Genomic DNA, 18,762 nt, shown 5'->3' on the forward strand with positions numbered 1-18,762 from the left:
AGGATTTGCAAACCATTTCCTCATTATCCTCCCTGAAGCACTGCCAACAGGTGGAAACTTTGGGAATGAAATCCTTGAAGAGATTGGAGTTCAGTGAGAAGCAGATAAAGATGCCACTGGAGACAAGTACCACCATTTGTGGAAGGGGACACCCAAGTGGCTCAGAGGGAGCACAGAGTCGTCTGGGATAGTGAGGGGAGACTTTGTAATTCCCTTGGAAGTGCCCTTCCCTTTTTAAAGTCACCATATTTAGAGCAGGGTTTGCTTTCTCTCTTCACAGGGAAGTTTAGGAAGGAGGTACGGCAAAGAAGTATAAAACTATCAATGCCCAGCAGGTGATTGATGGGTGACAGTGCACACATGGCAGCCTCCCCTCTGTGACATTAACTTGTGACCTGCAAGGAAACCCTACTTAAGATACTTAGAGATCAGAGCACAGTGAAAAAAAAATGTGTGATTCTTTCTGTGAAGAGGGGCTTTGGTTCACTTCCTGTGGCAGGCAAGAAGAAAGCAGGAAATCAAACATTAAATGCTGAAATGTTGATGACAGTCCGAGGTGGGAAAAAAAAATTAGGCACATCTGGGGAGAACTTACTTTACAACTATTTTTGAGCCTGTCCGACTCTTCTTTCTGCCTCCCTTTTCAAAGCATGACAGGTTTGAGTCAAAGCTCAACCGTCGTTAGGACCAACTTAGGCAAGTCCTGTGTGTTTGCAAAAGTGTTGGTCATTCTGTGCTGGCTCTTGCAGTGAGTAAGCATCTGATTGGAGACTCAGTGTGGAAATTTACAGTGCGTCAGAGATCCAGAGGGATGAAGGAGTCATGGTGACTGGAGGATATTCACCTTTTCTTGTCACAGAGTAGTGTGAAGTGTCAGTGGTGAATCTGAGATGAAAACTAAAAGAATAGCACCAGGTTCTGAATGCAGACGGGTTCCACAAAGATGAGTCCCCCCCATAGCAGAGGTTGTCCTAGAATGGAGAGGCCGTCTGTCAGCTTGTTGGCCTCTGACCTTTCCCAGTTTGGGAAGAGAGCAGCTTCCCAAGTGCTCTTCTCTCTGAAGGATAAATTCAGAGGTGTTGCCAATTTATATTTGATTGATACTTCTTTGCAATGGATTTAAGAGTGAATTGAACTCAATGTAATAAATACTTATTGAGCACCTACTCATAATGCCTGGCATCAGGATCAGCTCAAGAAATACAATGTGAATCTCATGCAACCCAGAAAACAGAGATGTGTTCGGTAACCCAAGGAGTGGTTCACTTGGACTTAGGAACTAATCTCCTGGCTTCCAGAGCCTGGCTTTCTCCTGCCTGCACTGTCCCCACTGTGACAGACTCCAGCACCCTTCCTGAGGCCTTTACTGTGGACTTCGTGGGGAACACCATCAATGCACTGCAGGTTCAAGGGTGTCAGTGTGTCCCATGCATTGTGACCAAGTGGAAAAGCAGTAAGAAGATGCCTGTCTTTGTCTTTAGAGAGCATTCTAGGCAGGATGATTTATGTCTCAATACTTTAAAGGGATCAATAAAGCAGCATGATTAAGTTTTCTTTTCTTGGTGCTCCATTCCCTTACCATCATCCCCTCTCACTCCAGATCCCAGCAAGGATTCTTGAGACTAGGCTGAGGGCATATCAGATGGTCAGAAACCATGTTGTACTCAGAATCACTGTTTCCTTCCAACAACTAAGATTCAGCTCCCTACATGCCTGGTTCCTTCTTCCCTTTGGATATATTTCCCCTGATGTTTTTCTATCCCAGTCCTTGCATGACTATGTCACTGCCAGATCTACCCATCAGAACTCACAGGTTTGCTTAGACATATGTAGATTGTCTAGGCATATATCTAGGGTTGCTGATATAGTCTTGGGTAGTAGGACTCTTTCCAGCATCCACCTCTATATGACCCATACCCACCTGCCTTACCTGCTTTCTCAGCATTTGTTCATATTCATCCTACCTTCTATCCAATCTATATGGATATATATGTGCTATTTTACCTCTGTGCATTGACACATGCTGTTCTTGAGCACATGTCTTCTCCCCCTTTCCCTACCTGATAATACTTGCCTATCCTTCAGGAGTGAGCAGAATGCTTCTCACTCGCTTCATCTGAGATGCAATCATCACTGCTTCCAGAGTACCACATGCATACCTTTATATATCACCAAGCCCAGTACAGGTGAAGTCTATTTGTACTCATTTATCTGCTGTCTAAATTCTGAGCTCCTCAAGGGCAAACTCTGTGATACCAGTTTATTCCGTCTGCCTGGCATAGAACTTGACATGAGTCAGTGCTCAATAGTTGTTGAATGGATCAGGACAGATGTTGATGTTTATGTCAGATGACACAGTAACTATATGCATGACCTGGGATTATCAACGACACTCTCTGAAAGAGATCTTCCTTTTCTCTTCTGGGAACTGTAGGAGTGAACATGCATGCAGAATGCAGGTTTGGACCACTAATTTCAACTCAGATAAAAAAGCCAGTGTCCAGAATATGGGGCTTTATCCTAATACCGTCAAGAACAGCATGGAAATCAAAGGTAAAAGATGACTGTAGTTACCCACATTTCTGGGCTCTGGGCTCTTTGAGGCTCCTGAAGGACTGTATAAATTCCTTTGAGCAAATGATAATATCATGGTAGCTGCTTTATATAAATAAGTTCACAGCAGAGTCAGACATTATGTTGAAACAATCACAAGAAACCTCTTGAGAAATAAAAATGACTGGTGAACAAACATTTGAAATAACTTATTTGAAATAAGTCGAAACAAGACCAAACCAATCTCTAAGCTTTACCAGCATTTTCACAGGAACTAAGGTCCTGCTGAATGAAGCTGGGGCATATAATAAAGTCAGATTCTAATGGCTCTACTGTTCCCCTGTTCTGAGGCTGGTGGTAGGAGGTCCTGGGACACTCATTTCTCCAAGGCACAGTCTAGAAGGGATGGTATTGTCTTTAGCCTGGATGGTGTGAGAAGCCAAAGTTTTTAAGATAAATTCACCCACACTCTGGCACTCAGAGCACTAAGCAAAAGTTTGCCTGTCCCTTCTCACACATTTCTTCATAATCTCCTGTCTTCAAATTATGTCACTTATATTCCTCTAATCATGGGTCATACAATTTTGCTCAAGTTCTTAAAGAGGACTGTTTATAGCACGTGTCTTATAGAAAAAAAGGGAAAACAGATGCTCACTATATTGCTGAGCTTTTCTAAAGAGAAAGAATGAGACAGTTCCTTTAGTACATTTATGTATCAAAAATATGGATTCTCATCATCTACAAAAAAGGACTTCTTGTGCCTATGTAAAGGAAGAGTTACATGTGAAGGATTACTTTATTTTTTTTAACATATAAAGAAGACATAGTAGTAAATAAATTTGCATATGACCATCACTCAGTTTTAACAGTTATCAACTCATGACCAATTTAATCTCACCTCTATCCCTACTCACTTACCCTTCACGCACATATTTTGAAGAAAATTGAAGACATATCATTTCTTCATAAATATTTAACTATGTATAAGAGTTACTTTAGGTATAATAAATTAAAACTCATTTTTTCAGTTTGCTAGATTTAGAAACAATAATCTTTAAGTGAAAGAGAAAGAAAAGTATTGATCCAAATAACTTACATTAACTGATCTATTCCCTGTCAATAATATAAGAGGCCTTTTTCTACTTCAATTGACATTTCCATTCCACTTGATGTATCAGCAGATATCAAAGGAAAGAGTTCTGTAATGAATGATAATCTTTAGATAACATGATGAATACGGAACGAACCTTGCTCTTCCTGTTTAACCTCTGTTTTAATAACATCTCCCATTGATTAATTCATTAATTCAGTCAATCATAAAGGAAATACTGAGAACCTATTACCGTCCAGGCACCAATGCTAAGTTCTGGGAATGCAGAAATTTATTAGGGCCTTTGCCCTCCAGTAATTTAGGGGCTTGTGAAAGAAATAGACAAAAAGGTAAGAGTGAAATGTGAGGACTCCTGTGCTATCAGGGACTGAGGACCACCCTTTGGATATTGTAGGTCCCATTCTCTCCCGGATTTCTTTGAGTTCATCATGTTTGGGACTCTGTAATTCCTGGACCTGGGTGTCTATTTCCTTCCACAAGGAAGGAAAACATAAGGAATAGGTAAGTTTTTAGCTGTTATTTCCTCACATAAGTGTCTTCCTGTTTCTTTCTCTCTTCTCTTTCTGGAACCCTGTAATGAAAATATTAGAACATGTGATGATATCCTAGAAGTCCTTTAAACTCTCCTGATTTTGGTAAAGTTCTTTTTTGTCCACTGTTCAGCTTGGGTGATTTCCACAACCCTGTCTTCCAGATCACTGATTTCTTTTTCTATAATCTGCTGTTGATTCCCTGTAATGTATTTTTCATACATTTTCCTGTTCTTACAGTCTTCAGTTCTGATTGGTACTTTCTTACATTTTCTATCCCTTTGTTGAAGTTCTCACTGTGATCACCCATTCTCTCTCAAGTTCAGTAAGCATGCGTATGACTGTTATTCTGAACTCTTTATTGGGTTGCTTATCTCTCTTTTGTTTAGCTCCTTTTTCTGAAGGTTTTATCTTATTCTTTCATTTGGAACATATTTCTCTATCTCCTCATTTTGCCTAACTCTCTGTTCATTTTATATATTGGGTAGTTCAGCTGTGTGTTTCTCATCTTAAAGGAGTGGCTCATGTAGGAAATGTCCTGTGAGACCTAGAAGTGCATCCCTCCTGGCCAATGCTCCAGAAATGCACCAGGTGTGACCTGTGTGTGCCCTGCTGTCTTGGCAGGGCCATGATGGCTGCAGGTATTATAGCAGGTGGTCCTGGCCCCCAGCCTAGCTTCCTGAAAGACCCAGCCATGAATGTTTTGGGCATGCCGATGGGAGGTGATGCCCTCAACCCAACTGTCTGTGAAACCCAGCCAAGGTGCAGGGTTTTGTGGGACTCTCAGTGGGGTTCTCTCCACAGTGTTAGCAATCAAGAGAAGATTCCAAATGGTGCCCTCCAGCACCAATATCAGCATGGCAGAACATGATAGCAAAACTGACTCCTGTCAAGTGTCTCAGTTCCTGCAATGCCCACTTGCCCCCTGCCTCTCTAGCAGGTGCTCCAAGGCTATTAAGTAGGTCTCCTTCTCCTGTGGTCTATGCCTTTTTGATCTGATATTTTTGTGCCGGTTTCCAGGTTGAGTGAGTCCATATGTCAGTACTCTAAGGGTAGGTATTCCTTTCCCTACAGTTCTATAATTTTCCTGTAATCTTTGTTGGTTTGCAAAGCCAGGTGTTTTAGGGTACTGCTTCTCCTGTGCAGTATCTAAGGATTGGAGTACCTTCTGTGGAGCTTGAATGTCTTGGGGAAAATGTCAAGGAAAAGTTCTGTAACTTTAAGATCCTTCCCAACCATAAAATGCCACACCTGGTATGTGTTTTTTTTCCTTAGCAAGACCATATCTCTGCCTCTTCTACTAATCTGAGTCCTGTCCCTTATTGTGGAGACCTTGTTCATCCAGTTCCAGGTCCCCTTCAGAGGGAATTACTCTTATGTAATTGTAGGTTTGCTGTGTCCATGGCAGGAGGTAACTGAGGATGTTCCTATACCACTATCTTGAACCTTTTCACTTTGACCTTAATTTTTTGCATCTTGCCCTATTTATGCCTATCTTATCATTTTCTGAGACAGGAGCATTAACTCTCACTATAATTGTGTATGTGTGAATTTTATAACATAACTAATTTTTATTTTATGCGATTTGACACTTTTTTGTAGTGCAACATTCTCAATTGCTGAAAGGAAAGGAGCGACACACAGCAGAATTCACCGGAGAATTCCGCTTTATTAGGGAAAGGTGCTGGGTTATATAGGAAGGGGCAGGGGGTGATTGAGGTGTCACTTCTGCGGGGCTGGTGGCTATTGGCTAGGTGCTGGGATTGGGAGGGGAGAGAGGTGATTGGGCTTCAGGTGATGCCGGTGGGAACCGAGGACTCGGAAGAGAAGCAGGAGGTTCGCCATCTTATGGGTGGGGGCCCTTCAATTGCTATACTTCAATAATGGATTACATAGTTTTACTGTCTTCTAGCTTTAAAAATTGCACTTCAGAAATTGCATACCATTCTGATTCTCCACCTATTGTATGAGATCTGAGTTTTCTCTCTGGAAGCTTTAAGAATTATTCTGTTTTTCTCTAAGGTTCTAAAATTTTAAGATGAAGTGCCATGGTGTGTGTGTGTGTGTGTGTGTGTGTGTGTGGTGTGTGTGTGTGCATACACACTTTCTCATTATTCTGTATATGTAGTGTGGGCTCATTTAAACTAGGAATCCAGCTCTGGGAAATTTTCTTCTATTATTTCTCTGATAATTTCTTCCATTTCCTATGATCTTTCTTTCTGGAAATACTATAGGTTATATACTGAATCTTCAAAAGTAATTCTCTAGTTTTTTTCTTTCACGCCTCTCCTATTGTCAAATCTTTGCCTTTTCCTTAGACTTCTTATGATTTTCTCCACTTATCTTCAAGCATTCTATTAAATAATCATTTTAGTTTCCACATATTCTTTCTCTTCTGCTGAAAATTTCTTTAAAAATCATTTTCTTGATTTATGGAAATAATATCTTCTCCTATCTCTCCAATTAGATAAGTGCATATGTGTGTGTTTCTGTTTAATTTTTTTTCCCTAAAATGCATTGCTTTGTTTCCTCTGAGATCTTTCTTTATCTGTTTCTTTTGACCTTTTAATTTACTTCAGGGATTTACACAAATAACAAGTAATCTATTCTTTATTCCTGAACAAGGAGACACTGAAATTTTGAATGTAAGCTGTGGACATGGTAGGATTGATTTGTCAACTGGTAAACTTTATTGGCAGGATATTGAACAAAGATCAAGGAATTTCTTTTTTGGGATGACTGAATGGTAATATCTGTGGGGCTCTTCTCCTTGAAGATTCTATTTTCCATATTAGAATCCTTTAAATACCTTCCCTTCGAGTTTTGAACCTACACTTTTGCACTCCAGGAACAAAGTGGGAAAAGAGAGAATGGGACTTAGTACTCAATAGATAGTTGTTTACTTTATCCGTCTTTTGGTGTTTTCAGTGGCAGTATACCCTGCCCCCCCCACCCCCCGTCCCTTTCATCTGACGGTACAGAACCTAAAAATACCCATTCTTTCCAGAGAGTAATTATTATCTTTTGCTATGGTTGTGGGAATAAGAGGAGGAAGGAGGTGATCTAGGATCTGTAAGGCTGGAGGTACCGGAGGGAGGAAAGCTAGGACAGTGTAAACAACAAAGACAGCACCAAATAGCTCTGTGCCATATAAGGAAGGAACGGACAGCTCTTCCTGGATTCTAGTCCCGTGACCTGCCGACAAACCCCGGATGCAGACCCCCTCCATCCGGAAGGAGGAGACCTCTGGCTGTCCATCATCTGACCCTGAGCCAATAAAGATTCTCCACATACCCCTGGCGTGGCCCCCTCCCCGCTCCCTTCCCTGTGCTTATGAAAACTCCCCACCTGTCGTATCGGGTGCGACTTCTCCAGCCTGCGTCTGTGCAGACTCGTGAACCTCGCCTGGTATTGCGCTCAAATAAACTGCCTGGCCTTTTGTTGCCTCTCGTCGCCTGCTCATTTCAGTTAGAATTTATCTTACAGGATCTAGTTCCCCTTATAGAAAGTCTGAATTCATCCATTTTAAGACCCATTCCTCAGTCTGATTTCGGAGATGTATGGTGTTTCTAATTTCTGAGCTTTCAGAATTCTGTGACACGAATCAATTATTTTTAGATGTCCCTTTAACAGCACTTAAGTTTCTTCATCTTCTTATTGTTCTCTTTGTACTTGTGGATTAACATTTTTTTTTAAAGTCAATTTAGCTGGCTTTCTCCATAGAATAGAGAGACACATGGCTGTCTTCAGCATATTTAACCACAAATCTGTTTGATACATTTTCAGATCTATACTTTATTTTACTTGACTTTCTTGTATTGTACTTACTGTCCTATTCTGTTTCATGTATTCTCAGGTGTGGGGCATACTACTTATTTCTGTATCTCAGAACATCCTTAACACATTTTCATGTTGCAATATAAAATGAACTTTCCTGGGTTTGGACCAGACAACTTTCTTTTGCGATATATTTGGTTCTATGCTTTGCCTATTGCTTCCTCTGTTGACTTGTGAAATAATTTAATACTTGTACTTCTTTTGTATAAGAGGATTTTTGAAGGGTTAGTTTCAAGCTTGCCTCTTTTTTCATCTCCCCATGTTTTTATGCCAGTTTTACCTGAGTTTCCCAGGTAAGAGTTGTCTCCATACTGTTGGAATTCCAGTTCTCTGAAGAGGACTCAATATCCACCTAAGCCTGAGTAAACAGCATATTTGCAAGACACCTGGCTGTTTGGAGAATGGATATTTTGTTTACAGGGCAACTTTTTCCAGATTCTAGGCTTTATGCAGGGAGCCTACTTTTAGCTCACTGCCCTGTCTACTTCCCTCCAACACAAGATCTGGGACTTTAGTCCCAAGAAAATGAATAGGGTGATATAAGCCCCATACCTAAGGCATATATATAGACTACTTGTCTCCTCGTCTCTCTGGGCTTCGAGTCCCAGCCCACATTTGTATATGAGCTTGCTCTTCCCATGGCATCTGGGTATCCCTTTCTTGCATTCAAACTCTGATCAATTCTTTCTGATATTTTGTCTAGTATTTCTATGTTGTAGAGAACAAGAGACAGCAGAGGAAGGGAAAATCCAGACAGCCCTTACTTTACAGCTACTCAGTTACTGTGTGTGTGTGTGTGTGTGTGTGTGTGTGTGTGTGTGAAATGTCCTTTTTGTGCTTGGAGGTGCCTTACTCCTAAGCCCTAAGGAGCCCTGAGGGTATGCAGCACCTTGCAACCCTACAGGTTTTGCAAGTGGAAGAGAAGAATATTATATTGGGGTATAGCTGGTCATACCAGAGCACCCTCAGCACAAGAAAGAAAGTGTAAATTTCTATTAATTTAGACTTAAAGAGGTCCACAGAAGTTTCCCTAACAAAATGCCTTCCTCACAGGCTGCTCAAGATATAATATTCCCACTTGCATTAAGCCTTTTGTTATATGTAAAGGCCAGTTTAATAACACTAGTGTCTCTAAATAGGTGGACTTTAGGTGGTCTGTGTAAATCCTGAGATTTTATGCACAATTGTGTTCATGGGGTATTTTTCAGGAGAAATTATCTGTAGTATCTACGTTTTGCTAATGTACAAACAAACCTAATGATGGTAGAGACCCAGGCTTAATTAGCATTTGTGTGCTCAGTTTTTCAAACATTTTCTTAAGAGGGTTAACAGGCCCCCAAAGACAGGAACCGTTTCTGCCATCTCTTTATCCTGATCCTAACATAGTATATGGCACTTCCAAGTGGATTACAAATATTTATTGAATGAATGCATGAAGGAAAAGGGGGATGTTGGAGTGCTGGAGAGAGTGGTAAACAGGAAACCTAGTGAATAGGGTTCTGTAGGTAAATCCCTCTGTCTTGATGGTACGTTGCTGGGCTGAAAAAAATTAAAGAACAAAAGGAAATTAATTTTAAAAATCCCTATCTAAAGAATTTTTCATCAGAATTACCGAAACAACAACACTGACTAAACCTCCACACCCTCATTCAGCGGAGGTCATGGACATTAATATACAGAAGAAGGTCTAAAATGAGGCTGATGAGAATCGAGTGAAGAAAAGAATCCAAGGAGAGTCCGCACATGGCCTTTCCTATTAACCCATTAAGTCACGAGGGGGAGAAGAATCTAAACACAATTTTCAGATCAGCTTCCCAGCAGGCCTCCAGGGAGCCTCCAGTTTTATCCCATCTCCATTATGCTTCGTGGGGAGACACATGACTCCTTTGTCTCTCAAAATAAGAACCAGGCTCTCCTCAGACAGATGATGCAAGAGGCAATTATGTGCACACCAATTGCTTCCACAGCTTGGAGGAGAAGTCTTTGGTGTCTAAGCACACAGCACCGCTTTTCAAAAAGTCTCTCAATCTGCATTGTATTCTATTGCATGACCCCTTTCCCCGAACTCCAGTAGATTTTCTAGTGAGAAGAGAAGGGACAATCAAACAGGTCAGCTGTCAACTGGGACAGGCTGAAACAGACTTTTTGAGGAGCTGCACAGTTACAGCTTTAGCATAATTTCCTCCCTGCTAATCTAGTGGGAAGTACGGTAAAAATAGATGAAGTGGCATACACAGTGCTAAGTACATTCAGCCCTGATGCCTTTTCAAATATTTCTACCAGGTTTTCAGAGCAAAGTCTGCTGCCAATCATAGTGATTCACTGGGAAGGAACTCGAAGAGGGAAAATAAATCATATGCTGATTCTCTAAGTTGGAGTGGTGGGAGGAGAAAAAATGGCAGGGAGGTCAAGGAACTATGTTAATAAATAAGTACATTTCCTAACAAGTAAAATATACCTTTTGTAATCCAGACTAGCTTATCTGCACAGATATTCAAGATTTTTTTTCTCCCCTGCTGAATATTCTACCATTTCTCTAATATCCTTATTTCCTATAGTAAATTAGAAAAACAGAATCCTCTAAAATGAAGTCAGCGTTCAGAGCAAAGAAACCCCAAAGCTGCTTGAAACTATTGAATCTTTGGAAACACTCTCAGAATCACTTAGGAAAGTACAAGTCATTGTTCCCATCCAGCAAGGTCTGCACAAAGGCTCAAGTCCCTCCAGCGTCATAAATTATCTTTCCAGTAAGGGTGCTAGTCATGTATTGCAAGTTAAAGACAAAGGGCTGGCCACAGACCCATGTTGAAATAGGTTAAGCTTGTTTCTGGAGCCATCTGTTTTCTGTAAGATCTCTGACCTTTCTGTCTGGGTTCCAGAATCTGTGATTTTTCAGGACTTCACCGCCGGCATGGTCCGCCTCATCTTCATCCCTACCTCAACTTTCCAAACCTGGGCTGCCTTGGGTCAGTACCATGTTCACCACAATGTTGGGGATGTAAATTTCTAGGGACATGGTAATCTTTACACTGTTGTGGTTAAGATCTCATATTCCGTCCGGCCTTCACCTCCCTGACTCCGATCAATTGCTCACTAGCTCTGTGATCTTGGGTCCACTATAGTGTTTCTATGAGCCTTATTTTCTCACCTGTAAAATGGGAATTATGATAATTATAATTATTCCATTTAAAAAATTTAGTGTAATAATGTATGATGTATGGAATGTTGGTCACACATCAGGGCAATATTCAATAAATAGTGTCATTAGTACTATTATTGCTGAAAGAAAGGATTTCACACATGGGAAGAGTTTTCTGTCATAGGCTCGCTCTGCTTTTCTTTCTATCTCTATTATCTATCTGTATTTATCTATATCTATTTATCTATGTATCTAACCATCCTTGTCCTCTTCCCTTTCCCCTCCTCTTCCTCCTTCATCTACTCTATCATTTATCAATCATCTATCTATCTATGTCACTATATAATGAGGTACATGATGTGATAATAGGTAATATTTGAAATTGGGAATTCCTCAGAATTTCTAGGATGTATGACTGCCATAGTGATATGAACAATACTGACCTCTGTAAACCATGAGTGTATGTTTACAACAGCTCCAATTTTAATGATTTTAGCTGTTGAATCCATTTATTCATTTTATCATTCAATCAATATTTAATGAGAGCCATCAATTGTTGCCCACTGAGTTTGATGCTGGAACCACAGAAAAGAATATCCCATAGTCCCTGCCTTTGAAAATAGTTCCTCCATGAAACCAACAATTCAACAAACAATTTCAGTATGACTCCAATATTAAATGGACTTGTTAATGCTTATTAAACAACAATTTTAAGTTTCTATGCAGAATCCTGACCCCAGTGGCCCCATAACCCATCCTTGAGGGGATGTTCTTAAGTTGCCCAGCCTCCCCAGAGGAATGTTAGCCAAGACTCTCCTGCTAGGTTGTAAGGCTTTTTGTAGCAATGACACACGCATCTGTCAGAAATGTATTCCAAAAATTGCTGGGACTCACTTAATGTTCTTCATAGGCTTGTTTAAGAGTACAGTTTGAAAAAAGCATAGCCTGTGACTTCTAAAATATATTCTTGATTTGAGCCTGATCAACAGAGAATGAGTGGGGACTCCATTATTGTTGTTATTTGCTGGCCCTTACTCCTTAATATTGCTTCTTGGTCTGATATCATTGGCTGCTACTGAGGGATGTGATAAAGATAAAATCTAACACGATCTGTTATTAAAGCAATTAGTAGATAGACTGCTGTTGGGTCTTATTCTATCCCCTCTTTGCTACAGTTTAATCCTCTTCAATGCTGCGTCATGCCCCTCAGCACACAAACATCAATCTAGAAAAGAATAAATATTCTCCCTTGGTCAGTTATCTGTCTCTAGCCATTTACCATTCCTCTGCTCCTCTTCAGAGCCAGGCTTCTGAAAAGTTGTCTTTACTCACTATCTCTGTGTCCTCACCCTGACTCATGCCTCCATCTACTGCAGTCTGAGAAAACTTAAATAGTATGGAAGATGAATATGGGATGGGAAGTGTGATATCTGTCTGATAGAATTTCATTTGATGTGTAGTTTCCTTTTAATCTGTTTTGGAAGTTTTTATTGAACTTTATGTTTTATATCAACAGTTTGGTTTCCAGCCTATTGTATTATTTCCCTACTTTTTGTAATCATATTTTTAATGTTTTCTTAATAGCTTTTCTTCATTTTCTTAGCCCTTCTTTCATAACACTCTATTCTTGTTTTATGGATTAAATAGCCTCTCAAACCTTTCTTTGGATACACATTTAATTTTTGTTGATTACGTTTATTTTTTTTCCATTTTTTCCCTTGGGCTATATTCTTTGTATTTTCCTAAAACTCTTTCTCCAGGACTCTTGTTTTTTCACCAAATGCTTTTTAACTGTTGGCTAACTGAGGATATTAAAAACTGGCTTGATTAGTATGCAAGATGGAGTGAGTTTTGTTCCCCATCTTATGAATCTGTCTCCTAAATGTGACCCCTCTCCTGAACAGAAGACATAACTGAACTGTGTCGAGTTCAGTTGCACCCATCAGAGAGGCAGGCTTCCCTATTTTGTTCATGGGAAGGTAGGCAGGTAGCTCAGGAGCAAACCAATAATGTGGAGGAACTCTTAGGTGGGAACATGTAATGCGTATATCTTCTGGGTGTCCAGATCTTATTTTAATTTGATCTGGATCTTCTTTTAAGGTCTCCAGTAATCTCAGGTTCTTCTCTGTTTCTGTTTCAACCCACACCACTTATACTGAATCCTCTTTAAGATGACATTTCTAGTTGTTTAGAAAAGAGATCATAAGAATCTTCCTGGTAATAAATTCTGCAGCCAGCAGTTTTATATATATATATATATACACACACACACACACATACATCATATATATATGATACGTACACATACATACATATATATATGATACACACACACACACACACACACACACCTATATATCAGTGATAGAGCTGCCTTAGCCAGCTGATCATAAAACATACATTTAACCTTGAATCTGAAAGATTGCCTCCAGCCCACATCCGCTCTGTGTGTTTGTTAACCCCAACGTGGTGTCCCTCAGACCTCTACCGAGAAGAGGGGCTCCTCTCTGCTGCAGCCTTACCCTGTGGGAATTTTAGAAACAGTTACAAACAACTCAAAATTTCTTATCCACTGATAGTATCTTTAACTCTGCAGGGGAAATGTGTTCTCAGCCCTGGGCAAATAACCTTTGAAGCTTAAATCGGTCAAAGGGAGAAATAAAGTGGGAGAAACCTATTTATCATTTACAAGCAATCATCTACTTCTGTTGGCCTGTGTCTCTCGCAACCTGGCCACAAAAAGACCCCTAAAATATCTCTCCAGTCCAGGTGCCGGCTCTCTCCACCACCGTTATAATCACTGTTGATATAGAGATAAGACTACCTCTCTCCACCCCTTGGAAACACCTACTGATATGGAAGTGCATGAAGGCCAGGTGAGTGATTCTGGAAATATTGCAATTTTACCCACAGTATCCATTTAAGATGTTAGCACAAACACTGATTGTATGTATTAAAGCATCCTTGGTATTATTTATCTGGGAAATTGGGAAGGATGAGAGGTAGATATATGAACTCAGTTTGACCATTATTTATTGGAAGTCCCTCTCTTGCTGCAGCTCTGTCTCCTTCAGCCTTTCTTTCTCCCTTGGGGTTCAAGACACTGGCTTTACAAGGCGATCTTGCCACGTTTAATGCACCTTTGATTCACCATGCTACGCCATCATTCAGTGTGAGATGTAAGTGAGTTCATTGAGACACATATGAGAAATGCCGGTAGAGTTAGGTATGAATGCCCTACGGGACAAGGATCAGCCTGACTAGTTGGGGCTACGCATGGCTACCGGGGGCCAGCACGATAGTCTCTACAAAGGGAACAATTTGAGCTAACTCTTGAAGAGAAAGAAGGCACTCACATAAGAGAAGACCCAGAACAGAGAGGACAGGGTATATCAAGGCATAAAATAGGGAAGTACAAGACACCATGGAATCCATGAATAATTCTATGTGGCTACAGGGGAAGGGGTGAGCAGGGGATGAAGCAGGATGCAAAATGAGGAGCCAGATCCTCCAAGGCTTTGTCTAGTGTGCTAAGCAGTTTGGAATGTACCCTAAAGGCAGCCGTGACTCACTAGAGGGTTTTAAACATAGGCATAACATGATTAATAAAAGCTAACATTCAGTAGGGATGTGCCAGGCAATGCTCTAAGTGCTTTACATGTATTAAGTCATTTAACCTTATGACAATCTGATGATGCAGATGCTATTCATAGCTTCATTTTCCAGTGAAGAAACTGACTCTAAAACCTAAGTTCCTCAATGGCAGGTTCTTCATCTGTTACAGAAAGTTCTAGCACTGTGTTGGCAGGATGAATGTATATTGAATGAATGAATGAGGTGCAAAGGTTATACTCCCAGGGAAGGGCAGAATCAGGATTTGGAAAGGGGTGGCCTGACCCTGGAGCCATCACAGTTAACCCTTACCATCATTCTACATTACAAAGAGAAAAAGGTAACTTAGGTGGAAGGAGAAGAGACTGGAATCTGGTGGATTTGGCAGGCAACTAACAATAGAATTGAAAGCATTATGTTACTCGCTGAATATTAATTTGAATAATCAATGAATATTAATTTGAGGAAAAACACTGTGAAAAAAGTAAATACTGTATGTTTGTTTCTTGTTTGTGATTTTTTACTATCTTCTCCCACTAGAATCTATCCTTTATGAGGTTCAATAATCTTCCTACTTACTATTGTATTCCCAGTATCTCAAAGAGTTTCATGCACAGAACAGTTGACCAAAAAATGTTTGTTGAATGAATGAATAAATGAGTGGCTACATAAGCTTGAAAACTGCATATTGGATCTACCTTTTGTGATTTAAGATCCACGTTGACATATTAATGGTAATAAACTGTTTTAATGTTTTTAACCTAATGGTCCCCAATTTCATTTTCCCTCACACCTTTTATCATTAGAAGTAGCATTTTTCTTAGAATTAGTACATTGGAATTGAAAAGTCTTTGGGGGAACTTCCCTTTGGGAATTTTCTACTCGAGTTATTATAGCGTCAAGTCGTTTTATATTCTGTAAAATATCTAATGGTACCCATCATTAATAAAACAAACTGTCTTAGACAATGACACAATAACCCAAGGAAAACAAGGGAAGTGTGGCCCATTTTGGTAAATAAAGTCAAGTGAGCAACACTGTCCCATAAGGCTTTGTGGGATCCGAAAAGATTCAGTTTCTGAGAACACCTAATGTGATGTAGAAAAAAGGAGGTGGACACCCACAGTCCTAGCATAAGACTGCCTGGTGGTATGGATTACCAGATAGGGCTCATGATGCTCCTGGGACTGCTTGCCCCACACAACCCTTGCCCTTCCCCTGCTCTGTCTTCTCCCATGGATGTCTGGAGGGAGGTGAATTTGCAAGCTGTTTCGCCCAGACACCCTGTCTTCTGGCTTCCAGATGGACTCAGGCGATGGAAGGCACTGGTAAGAAGGGAGTGAGAGGCACAAGGACATTTTTCTTCATCCTTTACTGCCTTAGGTGGTACCTCCAGTAGCAATGTTGTCCCCTCCATTGCCCCATTTCCTGGTGTACCAGAGCACCGCAGTACCAGTTTCTTTAGGATGACATCATCACAGGAATATCGGAACACACCCTCCCCTTACTCCTCCCACTCAGGATGGTGGTGACCTCCTGATGTTGCAAATTCCTGAGTTGTCTCATTGTTTCCTATTTGGTTTCTGAACTGCTTCCTTGTCTCTGAAACCAACGTCCTGTATTCAATTCCCTCTGCTTTACATACTCAGAGCTGTTCTTGTTTTCTTAGTCATGTTCTAAATGATCGAGTCAACAACAATAATGAAAGGAAAGGGTGGGGCATTGTTGGGATCCTCTTTGTGAGGATGGTGTGTCTGTCCATCTGTGAAATGAGTAGTTTAGCTGCAAGAACTTGCATCGTTGAAATCTGAAAGCTCAATAATTGGTATTTCCTAGAGTGTGATCCAGGATCCTCTGTCCCAGAGTTCCCTGAAAAAAAATTGAGTAGAGATACACATTCCTGGACTCATCTTTAAATGTTAGTTCTGGAGAATGTGACAGGGAATTTGCAATTCAGATGGTCCACCGTCTCTGATATTCTTAGGACTGTTTTGCAGAGAAGTGACACAATGTGTGCATCAAGGTGTATTGAAGAGTTTTTCATTTACTCTATTTCAAGAGAATGCCAAATCAAGAAATTTAGAAGAATTTGGTTAATTTTGCAAATACCGTAAACTAAGTCTTAACCAGAGGTAAATATGTTTCACACACTTCTAAGAAATTTCACAACCCACAAAATCATGAATATATGAAATACAAAACTATGTGCAGACTAAAATTTCATGCCTTTCTTGCTAGATTCGTGATTGCCAAATCTGATTTTAGCATACTCCAAGGAAAACTAACTTATATAAGGGGTATCAGTATTTTGAATATGTTTCCAATAAAAATAAGTTTTTAGACTTTACTTAAAATATTCATCATCCAACATTTTCACACTAAACAGATAGTTCGTTTCAGTTATAAAATATGGTAATGACATTTTCTTAGTTTAAGATCTCCTATAAAGCGAAGGTTGAGGCAAGTACAGATAGTTTGTTCTGAGAAGGGAACTCAAAGAGGAGAAGGCACTGGGAAGAAGAGAAGCTAATCAAAGAATGTGCTGTCAAGGTGGTTGGGATAAGAACAGCAGGTGCTGGATGCCAGTAGGGACACTTCAGTGAGACAAATAGAATAAATGCATTTCAAAATTGCCCTCCAGTTGGACAGAAGAGGGGAACATTTACCCACCAGTCCTCTCCTTCATTGGCCAAGGGTTGCCTACTGGTATGTTGACTTCTCATATTTCTAGGCATGTTCATAGGTCAGATGGCTGACTAGTTTTCTGCACCTATTCCATCCTGTGGTGGCGAGGTAACCCTGGGGCAAGCTGCTAAGAGTTTACACCTGCATATAGCTGTCGCTTAATAATGGTTTCTGTTAAAAGGTGAGCAAAATATGATGGATAGCCCCAAAGCAGTCTGATTCCTTCTTTTTTAGGTATTTAATAATTATCAGAAATGATTCCCCAGGCAGAGGGCTGTGAGTTTTTTTCAAATACACAAATTATAAATATTTTTCTGCTCAGAGATAGTTTTGTATTTTAAGTCTGGATTAGGTTTATACCCCATCTCTTCTCCTGCCCTGATGGGAAACATTTGTCCCTTTGTAGTTAACACGCAAACCTTGGAAGGCGCCCATGAAACAAAGGCAGGTTAAAATAAATTCCCTATGAGCTATGCCTTGAAATTGTTTATTTGTAAGTGGAGAGAGTCTTGTTGGACACTGAGCAGATTATGAAGTTACCACCAAAGGACTTCTAAGCATAGGTTACTTTTAAATCATTCTGATGGTAACGTAAGCTATGGCACGCTGGAACCATTTGAAAAAGTGCAAGACGTGTCCCCTCATAGTTTCTTAGAATAAGCACAATGAGTCACTGTTTCTTCTCTGGATGGTCTCAAAGTTCTCCATTTCAGTTTCTACTCCAGCCTGCCCTCTGTGTTTCTCACTGCTTCTCTCCCTCTCTATTTTCTCTAAATAATTTTTAAACAGGAAAGAAAGGAAATAGCATTCTCTAGTTTTTTCTATTATTTCTGCTAGTAGAAATCCATTTTTATTTACTTATATGTAACCCTGCTTTCTTTGAGAAACTAGACTGTCCATGTTGGTTTATAACCAGGGTCTTGAATATTGGCAAGAACATAAACTTTGGAGTTTGCCAATTCTCCGTCTGAATCTTACTCCCCACCCCACACAAACTGCATGAGTTTGAAGTGTTTTTTAACTTAGTTGGATCTCATGTTCCCTTCTGTGAAATGGAGCTAATAATATCTCCTCTGAGGATCATTGTGAAACTTAAATGAGGGAATAGATGGAAAAGGGTTTAACATATAGTGTCTGACACATAGTAAACATTTGACAAATGGTAATCATCACTAGTTGGTGCTGTCCACAGTTTGTGTTTTTCACATGCATCCTTAGATGTCATCTGTGAGTGTAACACTAAGTGTATAGACAGAATCACTGGTAAATTCTTGAAATCAATCTTTTCTACTGGC

At 40.2% G+C, this 18,762-nt stretch overlaps 1 long non-coding RNA gene across 1 annotated transcript in view; it reads left to right on the top strand.

Annotated features, from left to right (window-relative positions):
* Window positions 1-14,046, top strand: part of LOC130681487 (uncharacterized) — a 137,762-nt gene extending 123,716 nt beyond the window's left edge. The window contains exon 4 of the long non-coding RNA XR_008994667.1: window positions 13,935-14,046. This is a non-coding gene — a long non-coding RNA (uncharacterized LOC130681487). The remainder of the gene's footprint in view (window positions 1-13,934) is intronic.
* Window positions 14,047-18,762: the final 4,716 nt, after the last annotated feature.

Source organism: Manis pentadactyla, chromosome 18 (assembly GCF_030020395.1).
Source record: "Manis pentadactyla isolate mManPen7 chromosome 18, mManPen7.hap1, whole genome shotgun sequence".
In the NCBI taxonomy this organism is placed as follows: Eukaryota; Metazoa; Chordata; class Mammalia; order Pholidota; family Manidae; genus Manis; species Manis pentadactyla.